This window comes from Dermochelys coriacea, chromosome 4 (assembly GCF_009764565.3).
Source record: "Dermochelys coriacea isolate rDerCor1 chromosome 4, rDerCor1.pri.v4, whole genome shotgun sequence".
NCBI classification, from domain to species: Eukaryota; Metazoa; Chordata; order Testudines; family Dermochelyidae; genus Dermochelys; species Dermochelys coriacea.
The window spans coordinates 128,692,989-128,713,285 of record NC_050071.1 but is presented as its reverse complement, the minus strand read 5'-3'; the positions used below and the strand labels follow the sequence as shown (position 1 = coordinate 128,713,285).

At 44.0% G+C, this 20,297-nt stretch overlaps 1 protein-coding gene and 1 long non-coding RNA gene across 12 annotated transcripts in view; one reads left to right on the top strand and one right to left on the bottom strand.

Annotated features, from left to right (window-relative positions):
- Positions 1-16,176, bottom strand: part of FAM53A (family with sequence similarity 53 member A) — a 95,213-nt gene extending 79,037 nt beyond the window's left edge. For 2 of the 11 annotated variants that reach the window (XM_043512664.1, XM_043512669.1), the window contains exons 1-2: positions 15,690-15,797; positions 12,485-12,537 (exon numbers count right to left, since the gene is read on the bottom strand). The gene's annotated coding sequence lies outside the window, so the exon portion shown is untranslated. Of the gene's footprint in view, positions 1-10,546; positions 10,656-11,017; positions 11,187-12,484; positions 12,538-15,689; positions 15,892-15,937 lie in introns of those variants that run through there. The other 9 variants (XM_043512661.1, XM_043512670.1, XM_043512667.1 and 6 more) reach the window with 8 other exon arrangements.
- On the top strand, positions 16,155-18,572 carry LOC122459733. The gene is made up of 2 exons (XR_006280601.1): positions 16,155-16,241; positions 16,980-18,572. It is a non-coding gene; the product is annotated as an uncharacterized LOC122459733 (long non-coding RNA).
- The last annotated feature ends 1,725 nt before the right edge of the window (positions 18,573-20,297 follow it).

The window sequence follows — 20,297 nt, the reverse complement described above, 5'->3', positions numbered from 1 at the left end:
GCCTTATTAAAGACTGAGGCAAAGTATTTGTTTAGATATTGGGCCATGCCTAGATTATCTTTAACCTCCGCTCCATCCTCAGTGTTAAGCGGCCCCACTTCTTCCTTCTTAGTTTTCTTCTTATTTATATGGCTATAGAACCTTTTACTATTGGTTTTAATTCCCTTTGCAAGGTCCAACTCTACTCGACTTTTAGCCTCTCTCACTTTATCCCTACATCTTCTGACCTCAATTAGGTAGCTTTCCTTGCTGATCCCTCCCATCTTCCACTCCCTGTATGCTTTCTGCTTCTTCATAATCACCTCTCTAAGATGCTTGCTCATCCAGCTTGGTCTACAACTCCTTCCTATGAATTTTTTCCCCTTTCTTGGGATACAGGCTTCCGATAGCTTCTGCAGTTTTAATTTAAAGTAATCCCAGGCCTCCTCTGCCATTAGATCCATAAGTTCTTCAGTCCAATCCACTTCCCTAACTAATTTCCTTAATTTTTGAAAGTCAGCCCTTTTGAAATCAAAAACCCTAGTTTTTGACCCATATAGGCAGACCTTGCCTATGCGATCAGGTCTTTACACTTCAAGTTCTTTTGGGCACAGATCCCATCCTCCTGCGTGTAGTATCTAGCACAAAAGGTAATGCACATGTTGTCTGGGACCTCTGAACACTATTGCAGTGTATGAACAAGTTAATAAGGACTAGCCAGGTTTTTACTAAGGACCTAGATGAAAGGTCCTGTTTTTATGGAGAGGACTACTTTTTTGGGGAGAGAGGAGGGAGGCAAAGAGCTATTTTTCTATTCCTCACTGATCTGCCAACAATATGGTGTCTTTAGACAGTGACAGATGAGCCCCTTCCAGTCGATGGACAAGAAAACTGTACTGGGGAGGGAAGAGGGAGAGAAGATAACCAGTATTACTGATTAGAAGGAAAGCCTTACGATGTCCTCCCACTTTGCTTAACATCCAGAAAAATCACATTTGTAGATGAGGTGTTCAAGATGCCCCTTAAAACAACCCACATTCAGCCAGGATAAGGGCTTGTTAGTTACAAACTGCTACATATGTGCACGTGCATGGAAGGATAGATGATCAGCAAAAGCAGATAAACAGGAGAAAGATGCAAGATGAAGCAGCCCACCGCAACCCAAGACCTACACTTCCTATCATACATCCTTCAGCAAGTGACTTCTCTTTCTAGAGTCCCACCATATTGCCTCTTGGCATGTCAACTGTACTAATTTCATGTACAGCTTACACCACCAACCCAAGGAAATTGGAGCATCTGCTGTGAGGAATGGGAGGACAGTCAACCCCCACGTATGTTCGTACACACACACGTACACACACACAGAGCACTATCCCTTGGGTCCAGCTGCCATTTGTTAGAGAGATTTTCAGACCCAAAAACATCTGCCTAGGAACAGCAGGGAGAAGTCACCGCTTGCAGGAAGCTGCCCGAGGTGAGTGCCCCCCCAGGTCCAGCACCTGAAAACACCCTTCCAGTTAGAAACCTAGTATCCTGCCAAATCAAGTATCCATTCAACTGTATTTACCGAAGCTGATTGGCTGGCAAAATACTTATGTAAGTTTAGTCAAAGAAATCAAATTTCCACTCCACTCTTGTTTTTAGAGAAACATGCCCTGTAAAGGAAACTTGACCATGATGGTTATACAAAGGATTCCAGACGTCTGAGTAGTGGCTGAAAATAGTTTCTACTTTTCTATTTCAACACACTTTTACAATAATCCACTTGCTCTGTAAAAAGCCATATGCTGAAGCTGCATCCCTTTTCATTCTTGCATCTGGGTTGTGGGGGTAACAGAAGCTGTTGCATAGGCAAGCAATTGGTGGACTGACATGGATGAGGTAGAAAAGATAGCATGGATCAATGAAATATGGAGAAATAAGGAGGTTGGGGACAATAGGTGGATACGGGATATACTCCAGGAAAGGAACAACAATGAAAACGTTGCTAAAGGATGGAACGTACGTTGCCCCCCTTCCCGAGGGCCCCCAGGCAGTGGGGGTCAGGCTTTGGCTTCAGCCTCAGCCCTAGGCCCCAAAATGTCTACACCGGTCTTGGTGACCCCATTAAAATGGGGTTGTGACCCACAGTTTGAGAACCCCTAAAATAAAGGGATTTTATCCTTGCTGTAAATGAGGAGCTCAAGGCAAACTTAACTAGAGTCACTACTATAAATCCAAATATTTCAGTACCTCAATGCACTCTAACAGTCTCCCATGAGCCTGTCGCAAACCATCCATTAATTTCAATGGGAAAATTAGGGCCACAGTTATTGGTTTAGTTCCAGAAACCAGATTCAGAAATGCAGCCTGAGTTGGCTGTAATTCCATCAACCCACCATTACCATTATTTCCGGTTCCCCAAATGGCTAGTAACATTTATTAAAATAAAATAAATCACCCTCTTGCCTTTCAAATGAAAACTTAAGTCATAAAATATTTAGCCTGATATTTTCATATGAGGACATACTTTATTGCATTACCAAAAATCACAGATGGCACACTTAATTTACATCTGTATGTGAGAAAGTATCAGTTTAACAACTTCCATGGCACTAAGAAATTTGATACCAACATACTGAGATTTTTGTTTCAATACAATAAAAGCCATACATATTCCCCAAGATAAATCTACATAGATGCATCTGATACATCTAGTAGCTCTGGAACCAGCGCTTCAATCAGTGATGCAATATTTTACTCTCTGGCATAGGTTTGGGAAAAAGTCTCCTCACAATAAAATAAAAATACATACATTACAGCCAAGAGGTTGGGTATGTGACTTCCAACTCTGGAAGTTAGCTGAACTAGATATTACAGAATGCTAGTGATGTAGCCCCATTTTACAGACTGAGACTTGGAGGAGCTTAAATTATGTTCAAGGGCTAAAAAAAAGTCTGTGGTTTCTGTTCCCAACTCTGGCACATCTTTAGAGTCCCCCCTTTTCTTTAAGTGCAAGAAAATAGCTCCTCAGTTTCATCATCTTTTGTCTTGCAGTAAGAATTTCCACACAACAATGGCGATATTTAATAAAAACAAGTGCTATGCACTTCTTGAATGATACATTTTAGAGGAAGCCTAGTATTTTTAAGGTGTAGGATTATTAATTTTTCAGTTAGTGCCTTATTTTTCAAAGCTCTTATCTGACTTGTCATAAGTGCCAAGTTTCTGAATAGATTTGCGTCACAAGGGACTAAAAGGTAGAGTACCCATCAATGGTTAAATCTTACCACTTAGTAGTTCAGAGAAACAAGGTGGGTGAGACAATATCTTTTATTAGAAGTTCAGCAGTGTCCTGTCCAAATATTAAATGGGACTATCTAATGCACAGTACTGGTGGGGGAAGAGGGAGAAGGCGGCACATACGCAGACGTCCAGATGTGCTCTGCCACAAGTACTGAGCAATACAGCAGGCCGATATTTTCACATTTGTTTCTGAGCAGTAGTTCTACCATTATACCTCTCAAATGCTTTTCATTCTAAGGAATAGAGAGTCTAAGTTATATACATGCCACACAAGTCTGGTCTCTCCTCCCTTTTGTTGTTGGAGGTTTACATCCGAAACAAGGCATTGTGAAACCAAGTTTACAGAAAGTTTTAGATTCATTTTACACTAAAAGAAATTAATCCAACATCATTTGAACCAATGTATGCAAGTAGCCATGTAAACTTTTCGTTCTTCTCTCTTCCTTCACCCCACCTTTTTAACTTGCCTCACTCAAGTCTTGCCTCAAATTGGACTGAAAGCACTGATGCACAGGAACTGTCTTTTCCTAGGTATAGCACCTACTACAGTGGTGATCTGATCCTAGTCGGGGCTTCCAGCACTAATACAATACAAATACATGATTAAAACAACTACCGGCAATAGAATTGTGTTAGACTTGGGCTAAGTCTCTAACAAACTTTGGCAGGTGAATTATGCAGTTCTTATGAATCTAGAGACTCAAATCACCCTAAATATATTGTTTTCACAAATAGCAGGAAGCAGCGTACAAAGGCGTGTAATAGAACTTATAAGAACTTGTAGTAATTTTAGAGAAAAAAAGTAAGCCGCCCCCGCAAAATATGTTATGAAGGTAGATCTATGTTTTGGAAATGTTATATCACATCACACATTATATGAAGGCAAACAATTCACTAAAATGGTGTAAGAAGAGCCTGTGGCTCAATTGGGCCATCCACATCTTTCATATGGAGTTATGGCCTATGGAGGCTACAGGACCCGGCTCCATGTAGCCTCAAGCAGACTTGCTGCTCAAACTAAGACAGAGCTGTACATGTTGTATCCCACAGTTCTCACTTGAACCTCCATATTTAGCAGGATGGATACAAACTGCTCCATTTTATGCAGATTAGGGATAGCTCTTGAGCTCTGAAGTTGCCAATGTAGCAGACCTTAGCTGAACAAAAGGAGACCCATGATGTGAAATATTATGGTTCCACCTATCCAAAATTTAAAAAGTTCAAAGTTAACAGAAAACTTGAAGGCAGAAAGCCATTATACACTTCACAATCAAACTGGGAAATAAAAAGTTAAAAAGCATAACCTATAAGAGAAAAAAGCCCCATCATCTTGAGGGATTGTGGAGAGGTAGAGAAAATGGGAGGGGGGGAGGAGAAAGTGGGAGGAAAAAAAAACAAATAACTTTCAGCAAAAACAGTTAAATAGAATATTTAATACGAATACTAAATGAATGCAAAATTAAAGCTATGGTTTTACAAACCCAAAGTCAGGCACAGTTCAAAAGTATGGCCTCCCACAGTAACTTTGCTTCATTGCATTTTGTATTAATGTGCATGGCTACATACATGTATTAAATTAATAAAAATACTAATACCAATACAAAATACACAAATATAATGCAACAAATTTAAAGTTTCTGTGAGAACCATAATGTTAAACTAGCTGATTTTCTGTGTGATTAAAATCATAATCTGACCACCGCATTATGAGTTCTTGAAGCTCATTTCTTTGTACAAAAGAAGGAATTTAGGGCAGATATATTTCCGTATCAAGTTTCTTCAAAAACTCCTCAGACAGTAGGCTAAATAAGGACAAATAAAGCTGTCTGAGATGCAGACTTCTAATTTCAGGATACAAATTAGAAGTCTTACTAGTGAAATCATGTATAGAGTCCATTTTTCCACACCCATGCTTGGATAAATAATCCCAAAGTTTTGGTTTTGAGAAGTACAATATCAGCTGTGTTCAAAGAGTGGAGCCACAAGACCGCCAGTTAGCATCCACAGGACTGATCACTTTTAAATTATACAGATCAGCTGCTGAAGTTCCAGTTGTGATAAGAGTTAATAAATCAGTAAGACTGTCAACCTAATAAACAAAAAAGAATCATAGAAGTGTAGGCCTGGAAGAGACCTCAATAGGTCATTTAGTCCAGACCCCTGCATCAATGCAGGACAAAGTAATAACTAGACCAACAGTTCTCAGAACTGTGGATCGGGACCCCAAAATATGTAACAATCTAATTTTAATGGGGTCACCACGGCTGGCATTAGACTTGCTGGGGCCCAGGGCCAAAGCCTAAGCCTGAGCCCCACCACCTGGGGCAGAAGCCGAAGCCAGAGGGCTTCAACCCTGCGTGGTGGGGCACAGGTTACAGTGCCTTTGGGCTTCAGCCCCTCTGCCCCAGGCAGCGGGGCTCAGGCTTTGGCCTCCCTTCCTGGGGCGGTGGGGTTCAGGTGGGCTCATGCTTCAGCCCCCCCCTCCCCGGGGTTATGTAATAATTTTTGTTGTCGGAAGAGGGTGGAGGTGCAATGAAGTAGACCATTCCTGACCAGTGTTTGTCTAACGCAGGGGTCTCAAACTCAAATGACCACGAGGGCCACATGAGGATTAATGCATTGGCCCGAGGGCCGCATCACTGACACCCCCAACCTCGCTGCTCCTGGCCCCATTCCAATCCTTCCATGAGGCCCCGCCCCTGCCCCAGCCCCATTCCAACCACTTCCCCGAAGTGCTGCTCTTGCCACTCCTCCAGGTACCTCCCCTGAAGCTCCCATTGGCTGTGGTTCCCTGTTCCCGGCCAAAAGGAGCTGCAAGGGGCGGTGCCTGGAAGTAAGAGCAATACACATAGCCCTCTACCCTCCCCCCCCACCCCAGGGGCCAAAGGGACATGGTTCTGGCCACTTCAGGGAGCGGTGCGGGGCTCGCAGGCTGTAGTTTGCCCACCTCTGGCCTGGAGGTAGGCAGAGGGGCATGGGGAAATTGATAGGCCGCACAAAAGAACTCTGCTGCATGTTTGAAACCCCTGGTCTAACCGGTTCTTAAAAAACCTCTGACTACAGAGATTCCACCATCTCCCCAGCAATTTGTTCCAATGCTTAACTACCCTCACAGTTAGGAAGTTTTTCCTAATGTTCAACCTATACCTCCTTTGCTGCAATTTAAACCCATTGCTTCTTGTCCTATCCTCAGAGGTTAACGACAAAAATCTTTTATGCACTTGTAAACTTATGTCCCCTCTTCAAGTCTTCTTGTCTCCATACTAACAAACCTTTTTTTTTTTTAATCTTCCCTAATCAGTCACGTATTCTAGACCCTGAATCATTTTTGTTGTTCTCCGCTGGACTTTCTCCAGTTTGTTCACATCTTTCCTGAAACGTGGCACCCAGTACTGGACACACTACTCCAGATGAACCCTTATGAGCACAAAGTAGAATGAAAACTACTTTTCATGGCTTGCTTACAACACTCCTGCTAATATATCCCAGAATGTTTGTCCCCCCCTTTTTTTTGGGCAAGTGTTACACCAGGGGTCCCCCAAACATTTTCTGTCACACCCCCTTACCCATAATAGAACCGTGTCCCACTCCCTCCCCTAGAACCATGGTCGGAAGCAGGGCTACAACCAGGGCAGAGCGAGGCTGGGTGGTGCCCCCAAATCACTGAAGATCCTCCTGGTTAAGACATGGTGGTCTCTTGCCCTACTTCCTATCTTTCCTACACTGTGGGATAGTTTGCTTTTGTGATCTTCATACCTTCTGAAAAACTGCCAACTCTCTCAAACTGCTTTTCCCCTTAGACTTGCGTCCCATGGGATCTTACCTACCAACTACCTTAGCTTGCTAAAGTCTGCCTTTTTGAAATCCATTATCTTTATTTTGCAGTTTTCCCTATCATTCCTTAGAATCATGGATCACTTTTGCCCAAACTGGCCAGCACTTTCAACTTCTCAACCAGTTCCTCCCTATTTGTCAAAATCAAATCTAAAACAGCCTCTCCCCTAGTTGCTTTCTCCACCTTCTGAAATAAAAAAGTATCCAATGCATTCCAGGGACTTGTTGGATAATCTGTGCCCTGCTGTGTTATTTTCCCCAACAGATGTCTGGGTAGTTGAAGCCCCCACCACCACCAAGTCCTGCCCTTGTCGTCTAAATTGGTATTTTTAAGAGCGAGGTAAATGTTTTCAAAAAAGCCAGACGTTCTTCAGAGAAAAGCTATTCTATATTATATCCTGCCTTCCCACTACATAAACTTTGAGAAACAATGCATATCCTTCAAAAAAATTGCTGTAGTCAATTTCTCCATCAACCCTCCCCTGCTCAGTTTGGCTCCAACATGTAAAACTCAATCAGTTCAGAAACAGCCTGATAACTTTCTGCTATGCTACATAACTGTTCCATTGGTATGAATAGTGGCAATGATGTTTTATCGTTTTCGTGAAAACTTTTTTGCAAAACTAGCATCTAGTATTTGTTTGCGGTTGCCAGTTAAGTAATACAGTATGATTAATTTTTGTACTCTTAAGCCCTGATCCTACAACTGGATCTGTACAAGCAGAACCCTCTGTTCATATGAAGCCCAACTGAAATCAACAGGATTGGGTGCAGGGATCTGCTTCCACACATCTAGCTGCAGAATCAGAGCCTTAGACAACTTGTTTAAATTATATGCCCAATACAAGGCAGTTTAGACCTAGAGTTTAGCAGGTTTAACAAAAAAGGCTTTATGAAACTTAAAGCAAGTGATGTTGACATATAAAGCAGTTATTTCAATATAAGTATCCCTTTTCAATGGTTACAACTGTAGGGTCTTATCAGTAGGGTAGCAGTTCCCAAAGTGGGGTCACAGCAATCCCATGGGTGAGGTCATACAGTACAGATGACACCATTTTGTCAAGCAAAATGGCATCCTCCATGTTGTATGACCTTTCATGTCTGGTGTCAGTGGGTGAGGTCATGCTACATGGAGGACGCCATTTTTAAATGGCGCCCTCCATGCTGTCAGGAATCAATACATCTGAACATAGTGTCATGCAGGGAAAGTGTTTGGGAACTGTTGCATTAGAGCATAACAACCATATGGTAAAACTGATGAGCTTATTTCATTGTTTGAAGTGAGATATGAACAAAGTTCAAATAGTGAAAAATAAATTTGGTAAATTCAGTTTTAGTCATCCAACAAAAAGGTATTAAAAAGGAATTTTTAAGAGTATAATTTAATCTATTATATCCTTTAATATCACAGCTGAAAATGCTATTGATAATGTAAATAAATACATTCCGCCTGCCTGAGCCACATAACTCCCTCTTTTACAAATGAAAGTCAGGACAACTATGCTTTCATACATCAGTCTTTCCCAATGTAAAACAAACATATAAACAGTTAAATTAAGAACTAAAGAATGACGAAGATCTTTTTAATGTATACATTAAAATCTATTTTTTCCCCAATATTTGCACTGTTTTAGTATTTCATGCAACTTGTTTTCATTGTCCAGAATAGTTCATTTCACTTGATTCATAGTTATTTTCCATCTTTTGGGTTTTCTTGCATTAGCATAATGCCACAATATTTGATTTGAACACTGTAGATCTTCTTTTAAAAAATTCCAGTGGATTGCCTAAAAAAGCGCACACACTTCTTATTGGGCTTATGCTCAGTAAATTTGCTTTTTTTTTTTTTTTTTTAAGCCCACCCCCAAATTTTTTTTTTCCTGCTAAATTTGACTTTCAGAGTCCCTCTACCAAAGTTTTAGAATTAAGAAAGAAAACAACCTCATTGGCTTTAAGATTAATAGAATTTTATATATTTTAAAAAAATATGGACTGCATCAATGATCTGGAAAAAGGGGTAAACAGTGAGGTAGCAAAATTTGCAGATGATACAAAATTTAAGATAATTAAGTCCAAAGCAGACTGAGGAATTACAAAAGAATCGCACAAAACTAGGTGACCAGGCAAAAACAAGACACATGAAATTCAATGTTAATAAATGCAAAGTAATGCACACTGGAAAACTTAATTCCAACTATACATACAAAATAATAGGCTCTAAATTAGCAGTTAAAACGCAAGAAAGATTTGGAGTCATTGTAGATAGTTTTCTGAAAACATCCACTCAATGTACAGCACTGGTACGCCAACACCTGGAATACTGTGTGCAGTCTGTTAGCACCATCTCAAAAAAGATAGATTAGAATGGGAAAAGGTTCAAAGAAGGGGTCAACAAAAGTGATTAAAGGTATGAAACAGCTTCCATATGAGGAGAGATTAAAAACACTGGGACTGTTCATCTTTGAAAAGAGAGGACTAAGGAGAGATATGATACAGGTCTATAGAATTATGATTGGTGTGGAGAGTGAAGAAGAAAGTGTTATTTAATCCTTCATATAACACAAGAACTAGGGGTCACATGATGAAATTAATAGGCAGCAGGTTTAAAATAAACTAATGGAAGTACTTCTTCACACAATGAACAGTCAACCTGTGGAATGCCTTGTGAAGTCCTAAAATATAACTGGGTTCAAAGAAGAACTAGGTAAGTTCATGGAGGATAGGTCCATCAATGGCTACTAGCCAAGATGGTCAGGGATACAACCCTGGGTGTCCCTAACCTCTAACTGCCAGAAGCAGGGAGTGGATGACAGGGCATGGATCATGGAAATTGCCCTGTTCTGTTCATCCCCTCTTAAGTGCTTGGTATTGACTGCTGTTGGAAGACAGGACACTGGGCTAAATCAATCATTGGTCTGACTCAGTATGGCCACTCTTATATTCTTATGCAATATTTTTTCTTTTATAATATAAAAGATGAAAGAATACTTAATAAACATTGTCAGCCAAGATGTTTCAGAGTAGCAGCCGTGTTAGTCTGTATTCGCAAAAAGAAAAGGAGTACTTGTTGCACCTTAGAGACTAAAAAATTTGAGCATAAGCTTTCATGAGCTCCAGCTCATTTCATCGGATGCTAAGATGTTAACTACATAAGCCTCAAGACATGTCCAAAAAAGTTGTCAGTACAAATCACTGCTTCTCAGGTATGTATCCACTTTACTAATATAGTCCACTGATCCACTAATAGCAACCACTACAGATATGCAGTATTAGGAGATACATATTCAGCTACCACAAGATTATTTTTGCTCCGTTTCCTCACATAAATAACTTTGATTTTTCTCCCCATAATTAGCACAGACTGTATCTTGTACCAAATGACTCCCCCATAATCTCCCCAACAAAAGATGCACCCCTTTTTTGTTTTACAATATAATATACATACTGTCATTTAATGCCTCTTTAGATGCTATGATGTTAAACTGTTTCCTTCAACTGGATAAACAGCAATGGTCTTGGCCACACTGTAAAGATGATACAGGTGTGCCTGTGAAAATGTAGAAGCTAGATATTAAATAGGAGGGAGACAAGAGGCAGGAGCCATTTACATAGTCTTCCATGATAGATTTCTGATATTTTTGGATTATCCCATTGTATCTCTGCATAAAATGGATTGGAGGCATTGTGAAAATATTTACATCAAAAGTCGTAATAATTTCTTACAGCAAACACTGGACAAAATCTATTGCCATAAAAAGAGCATGATAAATTACATCTTTATAACCAAAGACTTCTAAAGAGAATATTTTAGATACTAAAAAATTGTTCATAGAAACATAAGAAAATTCAGGTTAAACTTTTAAAAACTATGAAATACTATCATTCATATTCCTTAATGGAGAAAATCTGAACTTACTATAAACTAAAGCCCAAACAGAAGAATTCTTCTATGTTTTAAGTGTTCTCATCACCTCCCTCAAACATGCAAAGAATGCAGAGAACAACTGTGTTTGTTAAAGTCTTAAAGTAAATGAAAATATAAACCCACCATTACCTACCTTTAAAATGGTCTGACAGGAGACTTATCTTTCTATTAAAAAAAAAAAAAATAGAAAGCAAAACACAGATTCCTAAAATACAACTAAGTGGAATCATAAAATTTATTGCAGGAACAAAAATCAGGGTTGGAAAGTTTTAAGTACATGTTTCTAAAGGGAATAATCTATCAAACCACAGGAGGTGACCAGAACTGCCATCATCATTGCTGTTAACACAAAGAAATGTGTTTTGGGGGTTGCCCGGGGAGGGGGGGGAACAAATACCCAACAATGGATACCAGACTCCAGAGGAATTCTTGGGGATGGGGCGGGGGGGTTATCCCACACAAAAGACACAATTTTGGTTTAAAAAATTAAGTACTAATGTTACTATGACAACTTTAATTACTACATTAAGCTTTCCAATCATGTCAACTAAACTTCCCATAAATCCTAACATACAAACTGGATTTCTAAAAAATGTAATGTAGAAAAAATGAAAGCATTATTCATAACACTTCTCTCTTCCCATCCAAATCATAATACTTTGCACAAAACTTGCATTCAAAGAGAAGAAAAGTAGAATATTGGAATTCAATATAGTTTTTGCAACTTGTAGTAAGTGAGCTATATTATATTAAATATTTAAGATATGGGGTGTTGCAGGTTGAGCTAGACACAAACTGCTGGTTTTCTGCAATTGAGGCCTACAGAATACAGTCTGGTTACTCCAACATAACATTTTGTAAAGGTTTACCACCATATGGCTCACCCAGCCATCACTGAGCAAAGTATTAACAAAATAATTATAGCCAGATATTTTATGTTTATGTCTAATACACAGAATGCACATATATTCTAGTGAAAACTCTAGTTGAGCAGAAGTTTGTATTTCACAACACAGAACAGAACAACCAACAACACAGTTTAGACAAAACACATGTAATATAAAACAGCAGCAAACCTATTTTAAAAGTCATTAAAGCAACATATAGTCATTTTAAACAGACTAGTTTTTATTTAAAAAAAATCAGATTTAAGGTACTGTAAATTGCTGTTATATGCCTACGCTTCGCCCCATGCATATGTCCTCCCCATAAGCAAATCTCTAAGGTACATTCCAATTCAAAAATGTACAGGGATAAACAAAAAGTCCTCGTTGGCTTGATCATGCACTCATCCCTGAAAAGCTTCAATAATCATTTAAACTTTTAATACGATCCTAAATTTAATCCCATGCTTCATTAAGGAGACTTTTGGAATTTTATGCTCTGAACACCGAGAATCTAATTCACAGCACACATATACAAAGTATAATTAAGACATCTTCAAAACATTTTACTTACCAAACACTCTCAAAGACTTGTGCTATTTTTATAAGATTAATCACATTTTAAAGCTGCAAAACACAAAAATTCAGCGCAATGTAACAGTGAAGCCTGCAACAACAGCTCACACGAGCTAATTTTAATGAAAGCACAGTGGACCAGAAAACAGATTTGACCAGCTGGCTAAACTCATCCTGAGGCCTACAACTCAGCATGCATATTTAAAAAAACAAAACCAAATCTATCTGTTCTGATTTCCCATGAACAGTTCAGGCTCCTCTCCATCAGAGGACCTAAAGAACTGTTACTACTATAAAACATTCTATTTTTCAAAGAGTTATTTATTGGAACAGTTAGAAAAGATATGATATGACGTAAATAAAAAGAGGGTTTTATTTTTACAACTCAGCCAAGATTTAGAAAAAAAGATATACGTGATACTAAAATAGAGAGCCATCTCCAGAAAAGTTCCCCCTGATCGTAAAGTTACCCCTTTAAAGTGTGCAAGGTTTCCAGTACAATTTTATTTAACCTTTAAATATCTCCTCTCCTAGGCAACTGATTTTTGCTGGTCACTTGGGCGATTGCAGAGAACGAACTTCACTGCACTTAAAAAACCTCACCGTTTAGAAAAAAAGATACGGCCAATGTGAGTTTGTCATAATAATCTTACACTTACATCACATCTTTTATCCCAACGGATCTTGAAATGCTTTAAGCTATACATACATCAGAATTAGTTGACCAACCACAAAGGTTTGCTATAAAAAAAACCAACATTTTGGAATGAACTGCAAGAAGTCTAATACTGATATTGTTGAAGATGTGTAGCTATATTAACATAACTTGGTTCATTTGCATATGCCTCAACTACTGAAGGAGTAATTATTTAGCTCTTAAAATATTTCGGGATGTATATTTTATGACATAATACAAAATCATGTGCTAAGAGCTAGTGTTTACATGAACCTCAAAGAAATTTCTCTTTGCAAAATTCATATACAAATATATATATGCATTTATATACGGGCCAGAGAATTCTTTGCCTAGAGGAGCAGCTTTATCTTCTAACCTATAAAACCTAATTTTAATTTAAGCAGCAATTATTGATGTTACTACATTTTTATTCTGCCAAAAACAAGTTTGTTTCCACTCCAACTAGAAAACAAATGTAAACAGCTGAAAGGGTGTTGGGGAGCAAACATTTATTATGAGCCTGCATTACCTGTCACCAAATACAAACATTAAAAATTATTTTGACTAAAACTTGTCAATAGAGACAAGAGGTTATTATGTTAAATACAACTCCCTTATAAATATTGTCACCAATTTACAGCCATGAGTGAGGAATCACACCTCCTCAAGCAAGTAGTGCTCAGTATATACAATAACAGAAAACCATTAAACAGGTAATAGACGATCTCCCCCACTTCCACACAAGCACTAAGCCACCTTTCAGTGTACATACACACAATCCCACCTCCTATCCTATATAATCAGCACTACACAAGTCCCTCCTTCCCCCTCACACTTGGGATCACATGAGTACAGAGCACCCCTCCTTCCACCAACAGAATAGGCCCCTTTGGCCAGTCCTTTCGCCCAGCACTTGTATGCTCTCCGCAAGAGAGATCCACTAAGGCAGAGGGACCAAGTAGGTGCCTGGCTACCCTGAGCTCGCTGCTCATCAGCCAATATCCAAGCCCTTGTGCCCACAAAGCCATGCCCAGCCCCTCCATTACCCCTTGTGAAAGATATCTGAGTGGCCACTCCCTCAGCTGATCCCCCAAACAGCCAGTACCTGTGCCCAACCCCGCTGCCTGCCTGTTCCCACAGCTCGGCTCCTAGTTGTGCTCGACCCTTCCCCCTCCAGCTGTACCTATGCCCAGCCCCACTGCCTGTGTCCCGTCAGCACCACACACACAGGGCCAGCTGGTACCTGTGAAGGCTTGGCTAACAACCCCCCACCCCAGTACATGGGCCCAACCCTGCAAGCTACTCCACATACAGCCAGTACCTGCACCTGAGTCCCGCTAGCTTCCCCCCCCAATCATACACACAGCGAGTACATGTGCCCTGCCACCCCCGCCCCCAGACTTATGCCTGTCCCTGCAACCATAGCCTCCTTGCCCAGGGACCTGTGCCCGGCCCCGCAGCTCGCCCCCCCCCCACCCACGGACCTGTGCCCGGCCCCGCAGCTCGCCCCCCCCCCACCCACGGACCTGTGCCCGGCCCCGCAGCTCGCCCCCCCCCACCCACGGACCTGTGCCCGGCCCCGCAGCTCGCCCCCCCCCACCCACGGACCTGTGCCCGGCCCCGCAGCTCGCCCCCCCCACCCACGGACCTGTGCCCGGCCCCGCAGCTCGCCCCCCCCCCACCCACGGACCTGTGCCCGGCCCCGCAGCTCGCCCCCCCACCCACGGACCTGTGCCCGGCCCCGCAGCTCGCCCCCCCCCACCCACGGACCTGTGCCCGGCCCGCAGCTCGCCCCCCCCCCACCCACGGACCTGTGCCCGGCCCCGCAGCTCGCCCCCCCCCACCCACGGACCTGTGCCCGGCCCCGCAGCTCCCCCCCCCCCACCAGGACCTGTGCCCGGCCCCGCAGCTCGCCCCCCCCCCACCCACGGACCTGTGCCGGCCCCGCAGCTCGCCCCCCCCCCACCCACGGACCTGTGCCCGGCCCCGCAGCTCGCCCCACCCCACCCACGGACCTGTGCCCGGCCCCGCAGCTCGCCCCCCCCCCCCCCCACGGACCTGTGCCCGGCCCCGCAGCTCGCCCCCCCCCCACCCACGGACCTGTGCCCGGCCCCGCAGCTCGCCCCCCCCCCCCACCCACGGACCTGTGCCGGCCCCGCAGCTCGCCCCCCCCCCACCCACGGACCTGTGCCCGGCCCCGCAGCTCGCCCCCCCCCCACCCACGGACCTGTGCCCGGCCCCGCAGCTCGCCCCCCCCCCCACCCACGGACCTGTGCCCGGCCCCGCAGCTCGCCCCCCCCCCACCCACGGACCTGTGCCCGGCCCCGCAGCTCGCCCCCCCCCACCCACGGACCTGTGCCCGGCCCCGCAGCTCGCCCCCCCCCCACCGCCCAGGGACCTGCGCCCGCCCCGCAAGTACCTGCGCCCAGCACCTTCCCCCAACACAGCTGGTACCTGAGACCTCCCACACCCGGCCGGCATCTGTACTTGGCCCCATTCCCTCCCCGGCTAGTACCGACGCCGCTACCTGTCCCGCCGCTCTGCCTCCCGGGCTCACGCTCATTCCCCGTGCCCGGCCCCGCTGCCCCACCAGGTACCTGCCCTCCAAGGCCAGCGCGGGCCGCCTCCCTCCGCATATGTGAACAACGCTCCTCAATGGCAATTGAACAAAACACAGCGAGCTCCGCCCCCTCCAGAAACGATCCTCCCATTGGTCGGCTCTGCAAGCCGCTGACCTCTCACCCAACCCGCCATAGGGCCACACGGCACACTCACCCCGCCCACAGGGGACGGACTAGACACGGGAGCTCTTCACAGCAGCGACGGCCCAGTCAATGGGCCTTTCCGGACTACAACTCCCGGAAGGCATAGCGGCCTCCCCGCACCCCTGAGGAGCACCCATGCGCATGCGCTCACGCAAGGCGGGGGCGGAGAAAGGCGTCCGTTAAGGAAGTAATGCGCATGCTCTAGCCGAGATAAATGTCTCCAGATGAAACCGCAAAGGAACAGCCTCCACCGAGCCTTTGCTCTTCTTGCACGTGTATTATAAATCACTAGTCTGAGATTAGAAGTGGACGCGGTACGTCGGTGTGCGCATGCGCAGTGGTAATGGGGGGGGGGAGGGTTAGCGATCCGAGCCTTGCTGGGAAGTGGGCATGCGCGCTTCAGGGAGCGTGGGGTGAGGCCTGGTACCTGTCCTGTCCCTGCCCTCAGTACTTCGAGGGATTGGAGTGGCCGCCGCAGGGCTTGCGCCTCAGAGATGGGGAGGGGCTGAGAGACACCCACCCCGCAGCCCGTGGGCTCAGACAGGCTGGGGAAGGGCACTTAAGACACACACAGCCCCAGTGCCCGTGGCCCCGGAGAGGCTGGCGAGGCCGGGGGAGACCCGGGCACACCCAGTGCCCGTGGCCCCGGAGAGGCTGGCGAGGCCGGGGGAGACCCGGGCACACCCAGTGCCCATGGCCCCGGAGAGGCTGGCGAGGCCGGGGGAGACCCGGGCACACCCAGTGCCCATGGCCCCGGAGAGGCTGGCGAGGCCGGGGGAGACCCGGGCACACCCAGTGCCCGTGGCCCCGGAGAGGCTGGCGAGGCCGGGGGAGACCCGGGCACACCCAGTGCCCGGCGATGCAAATCCAGGCCCATTCTAGATGGTGAAAGGGACCTGGACCCTTTGCTGGCACTGCCTTCATAGAGAGCAGCCTTCTGTCCCTTCTAAAGTACAGCAAAGGCCCAGCTCAGCCTCAGGAAACCTTTATAGCTCCTCTGGTGTCAGAGCTCCCATTTTTGAGTGATTAGCTAAGAACTGCTTCCATTACAGCTGGACCTCAGCCACTTGCTCTTCAGACAAGGTCACACGCTTGATAGGAGATCTTCTAACTGCAAAACCAGGATTATATGTGGATAGCAGAAGGATTTCATCCTATAGGGTCCATCTGTAGCAGTTGATACTGCTGACCGTGGTCTGTAACTTTACTTCTCACCTCAGAGATGTAGCAGAGGTTGACAGGAAAGACTGAAAAGTCTCCATTCTTTTCTTTATGAATGCTCACACAGATGGATGAAGAACACTAATCTCCATGAGAACCATTGTGGGAAATTGTGAGTCACTGTGCCCTCAAATAGCATCAATATTCAGACTGGATGACATTGACATTCTCCCCTCATTACAAGATTTTTTTTAAAAAAAAACTTAATATTCCTGATATATTCTCCATAACTGGAATTTAATTTGACTTCCTGCATAGATGTGCACACTTACTTTGTGCTGTACTGCACTGTTACAGTTGCACTGCTCTCTGGTTCTCTTATTCCCACAGTTTCCAGCCCTCTGGCTTCCAGGAAGACCTTAGGGGAGGTCCAGGGGAATTGTGGGAGAAGGCATCAAATGCTTCTGGAAAACTCCCATCATTTGACATCCCCATTTTCTAGTCTTTTTTCCAACTGGAGGACAGGATGGACTGTTTGTTTCTTATTATACAAGAAAGGTTTCTATTGGAATGTTTGAAAAGCAGTTCCAAAGCAGCTACAATAGGAAATGAAGGGTGTTTGTTTGGACAGCACTAATACTGAGCCCAACAGGACAGAGACTCTCTCTTACGTGTCTGCATTTATACCTACCATTACCACAATAATGAATTACAACTACCATTAATAGAATCATAAATTAAAATCCTTTTAATAGATTTTTTGCCACTTCTACCTTCCACCCTTCAGTGCTTGTAGATAGTTATAGTAATATAATGTTACAACACTACCCTCCTCCCAATCTTGCCTACATATTGATTGTATCTGACTACATTGTAAATTTGTGATGCATCATGACACTGCAGTGGCACAAGGGCCAAACTTAAGATTCCAATGCAGAATCGGAGCCCAAAATCATCACTGTATTTGTCCACAGGAAACCCGTTTCATACTGCTTATTTTTCATGCGTTTAATTCTAGCACTAGCATATGGCCAAATCAGAATTCATTTACCCCCTAACACTATTTCAGTATTTCCTTTGTCAGGTTTTGCTTTTCTTCTTTGCAAGCCCTATGACACCCAGTTTGTTGAATTTATCCTCTGTATTTTTAATGTCTCTTCATGTTGGCATTAAAGCCTTCCCAACCAATTGTGTCAGGGCACCCTTCCCATACCATCGCAGTATAATAAATTATCTTTGAAACAAAATGACTTTTGTACATTACCTCTTCAGGCACTAGTTTACTTCCAAGATTTTCTGAAAAGATTACCTACAGTACCCAGGTCTCTCCTTCAGCTCCTAATGCTGGTCCTTGAAATACTTTTTGGTTGTATTCATTTTGCTTCTGGCCTTATCCATTCTAAACACATGAGAAATTGTATTCCATCTGTTTTCATGATCCTATCCATGACCCTGTTTGGCAGTGATAAAGCCATATCCTGCAATCACTTTTGTACATAGAACTCTCTATTGAAGACAACTGATCCCTGGGGCAGTTCACTATTAAACCTTTTCCACACTCGGAATTGGCCATTTAGTCATACATGTAATCAGTTTTTAACACTTTATAATTTTACCTTTCATGCCATAGTTACCAATTTTCCTTAATAGATTCTTTTGAGGGACTTTGTGAAAAGGCTTTTGACAAAGTCTCTAATCAAATTATATCGTTGGGGTTTCATTTACTTATTAGTTTAACTCTTTCAAATCATCCTAACAAACTTGAGGGACATTATGTATCCTTAGTGCTGCCACGCTGCTTTGTTCCTATCATGTTATAGGGAACAAAGGTCTTTGCAGTAATGATTTTTCAACTCTTTTTTCCCCCGGGTACTGCAGTAAGGGTCACCGTCTATACCTCTTAGATCTTCTGTCTCCTGTAACTTTCACAAGTCCTTACCCTTATTTGCTCCCACTCCCTCCGCTGACATCTTTCTGCAGCTCTCCCTGTCTCTTTCCCCTGTCACAGGTAGAAAAGGCTGCCAGTCTATTTTTCATTACCTCTGATGGGCCCACTCTATCTAGCAAATGAGCAGGTGGGGATCTAAGCCACAAGCAGATAATTGTACCAGGTGGCATACTCCTCCAGTCACCTAATGGCTTCCTGTTCTGTTTGATGTGAGGCACCAACAAGTGGACAAGCAGTGTGGAAGCTGCCTAAGTAGCATAGGCACTGACTTTTCCTTTTCCCCAGGGGTGCTCAACCCCCACTTTGCCCAAGGCCCTGCCCCCTCCACCCCTTTCCCCACCCACCCGCTGCTCTCTGCATTTCAAGCCTTTTGGCGGCAGCACCGCCCCCCCATCAGCTGTTTGGCAGCAACACAGTCACCCCCCCCATCAGCGATTGGGCCACAGCAGTGGCACCCCCCACACACATCAGCTGATCAGCAGGTGTAGGGAATAGTGGGTGCTGAGCACCCACTTTTTTCCCCCCTCGTGGGTCCTCCAGTCCTGGAGCACCCACGGAGTCAGTGCCTATGCTAAGTAGCACTCCCAAGCTAGTTTTTGGGACCCCTGCTAATGTGGAAGTGGGGAGTTAAGAATCATATCCCCAGTCTGAAACAGGGCAAGTGGCAACTTTAAAAAGTGGTATCAAGTGTTTAGCTATGGTCTCTCTCCAGCTTCTATACCAACAAGAGTAAAGGCCCAGCAAAGATCTGGATTATAGTTGAGATCTTAGAAAATGTGGACTCAAAGTTCCTCTGCTACAAGGTTCAGTAGTAATCCTCTAGCACTATACAGAGCTACTGTATGAGATGACTATTCTAAAATACCATTTTCTGAATTACTTTATTGTATCCCACCATATACTCCCAAGTACTGGATTAAATGAGAGTATATTTTGTTTATACAGATAGATACCAGCTTAACAAACATCAGCTGGGATGGTGTAGGTATACTTCATCCTGCCTCAGTGCAGGGGGCTGGACTAGATGAATTCTTGAAGTCCCTTCCAGCCCTACATTTTGAAGATTCTATAATATATATTAAAAATATCAATCTGTACATTTTGGGCTCAGTCATCCCTTGACCTGTATGCCCATGCAGGAGCATTAGATGGAGTTTAAAATTCCCGTAACACCCCTGTGCAAGCCACCTAGCTCTTGGGTCCAGTTGTACAGTGGTATGCAAGTGTTTCTCCCTCCTTTGCTGAAAGAGGGGAGTGAGAG